Below are 3,033 nucleotides of genomic sequence, written 5' to 3'. Positions count from 1 at the left end.
TGATAACGCAAATCTAGGTGTATAAATAAGCTCAAGTAATAAAAATCCTAGATACAGCGAATACCGCAAGGATACGGATCAACTGTAGTATCATGGTCGAACACAGGGAATAGTTAACTCTAGGAACAAGACTTGACCAAGAATTAGATCAGGAAATAACAGATGAAATATGTGAATAGCAAAAATAAATCTATAAACGAACTAAGTAAATTCAGATAACTAAACCAGTGTAGCTTCGGGATAACCTTAACGCGCAGGGATTGTTTCTAAGGATGGAGAATCTACGAATATCAAACTCTAAACGGGGATCTCAAGTTCTAAAATCAGATTTGGCTCTCTCAAGTCCTAAATCCACTATCCAATAATCCAACCTATCGATCTCTCAACCTAATAGATTAAAATATCAAATGCATTAACGATCACTATCACAGTTCCTAAACCGATTAACCTATCTCTCAATAGTCTTAATCAATTCATTCAATGAATTCGTTCCGAATCTAATCTCAACTCTCGTTGCAAATCAGAATCTAAAATCAATCAATCAACTGGCCGAGAAGATCAAAAGCAATAAACTCAATTCAATTAAACCGAAGAGTATCGATAACGTAGTCTCGAAAAATAAAAACCAAACAACTCTCTACAAGGTTAAATCCCTAGCTACAGTGAAACGACTACTCACTACCCATAACAATGAACGAGTTCAAATCAATAAGAAGAAACATGGAGAACAGATAAAGAAGACTCACAGCGATCTCTCGACGACGATTCTTCAATCTCTGCTCCCGGAAAACTCCGTCTTGATTCTCTCTCGAGTTCTCTGGCTTTTGCTGTGATCTCTCGATGATTTCTGAAGCCCAAAACGTCTCCTATTTATTTGCTTGGCAGCTAGGCTTCCTTCCATTCTGAAAACGGAAGTTCGGATGCAAAATAGGAAGTTTTCTCGAAATGTAACACGGCCGTGTTGGGGTGAACACGGTCCTGTCAATTGTCTGATAAAAAACTACACGCTTCTGCACGGGCTGGACACGGGCAAGTTGCGTCTCGAATGACCGTGTTTGACCCGACACGGTCCGTGTCAATTGTCTGTAAGAATGTCTTCGTTTCCTTGCTTTTGCACGGCCGTGTTTAAACTCGACTCAGCCGTGCTCAGGTGCAACTCGAGCTGGAAATGCCTTAATCGTTCTGTTCCGGTCCAGTATGCTCCGAAGTCCTCGATTATGCTCCTTTGACATCCATAGTGCGTCCATTATCTGTTCAATCACCAGAGAATGCAGAAGAAGCAAAACCCAATGCTAAAATGATCCTAAATGTCTAATAATGCACACAACCGATGTGAAAGTGCTACACAATGGGCTTTGAAATAGATGAGAAAATCGTGTTATCACTATGATATCAAATATCATTGCATACTTGTCTCATATGTACCATTAAGTCTCGAGTCAAACTTGACAACTTAACCTAAGGTAAACCATGTTCAAGTTGTGGGAACCACGATTTTCCACCCTGCCTCACAAAGATAATCTGGCACGCTCAGCTTGGCATGACCCGTGTTACAGATGATCGATGCCTTGATAGACGCTCTAGTAATGGGAGGTACACACTTAGCATTACATAAATAAGGGATTTTCGAAACCACACCTAGATCAAGCATCTACTTTCAAGCTATGAGAACCACCATTTCTCCATTTTGCCTCACCAAGATAGCACGACACACCCAGCTTTGGCATGACCCATGACACGTACGATCGAGGTCTTGACAAGTGCTTTACTCATAGAGCTCCTAGATCTAACCGGTTTCTTGTGCAACGATTGTACATAATCCGAATAGACCATCCATTCGATTATGTATTCCCAATCCCGAAGCTCCCACTCAATCAAGCATATCTAATATCTTGATTAAGTTGCATGCATTCATTCACTATGGACCATCCAAACGAATGAATCATGCTATTTGAGTTACAGTTTATCAGTTTAAGCAACGATTGTATAATCGGACTTAGAAAACGAAAAAATTTCGGAATCTGGACCTCGGACTGTCCGTTCTGAACATAGAACGTGATGAGGACGTCAGATCTAGCAGCTTGGAGGAGGACGGGAGCATAACGGAAGGAGCTCTTGAAGACGGGAGCTTAACGGAAGGAGCTCTTGAGGACGTTGAAGGCTTGGCCTCTCAGGTGCCAAGAGACATGCCGAGTGATCACGACGTTACACGATCATTCGAAGCCGCAGGAAAAGGATGTCCCTTAAACACCTCAAGGGTCAAACCGTGCTCAAGCGCAGACACGCTAAGTGGCTTGAATTCATCGAGACATTTTCCTACCTCATTAAGTACAAACAGGGAAAGGACAACGTCGTAGCTGACGCATTGTCTCGACGCTATGCATTGCTGGCAGTCATGGAAGCAAGGATGCTTGGATTTGAGTTCCTCAAAGAACAATATGTGACTGACCCGGACTTCGGAACCATCATTGAGGAGTGTAGTCGCGGAACCTACGGCCCATTCTATACCCATGATGGATATCTATTCCGAGAGAAATGTCTATGTATCCCACAAGGGTCGATGCGGGATGTGATACTCCGCGAAGCGCATGGAGGCGCACTTGCTGGTCATTTCGGAGTAGATAAAACGCTGGCCATTGTACAAGAACACTTCTTTTGGCCCCATCTCAAGAAAGACGTTCAGAGGTTTTGTGCTAAGTGTATCGAGTGCCATAAGGCAAAGTCTCGAGTGCAACCTCATGGTCTTTACATGCCACTACCGATATCCACCCATCCTTGGGTAGACATTTCGATGGACTTCGTGCTTGGACTGCCGAAGATACAACATAAGGATTCCATCTTCGGGGTAGTGGATCGGTTTTCGAAAATGGCACATTTTATACCGTGTGCTAAGACCGACGACGCTAAGCATATCGCAGATCTCTTCTTCTGAGAAGTAGTACGTCTACATGGTCTTCCGAAGACGATTGTGTCGGATCGTGACTCAAAATTCCTAAGCCACTTTTGGCGGACGTTATGGAAACGAGTCGGCAC

Source organism: Tarenaya hassleriana, unplaced genomic scaffold (assembly GCF_000463585.1).
Source record: "Tarenaya hassleriana unplaced genomic scaffold, ASM46358v1 Cleome46, whole genome shotgun sequence".
Taxonomy (NCBI): Eukaryota; Viridiplantae; Streptophyta; class Magnoliopsida; order Brassicales; family Cleomaceae; genus Tarenaya; species Tarenaya hassleriana.
Note: the sequence above shows the minus strand (reverse complement) of the source record.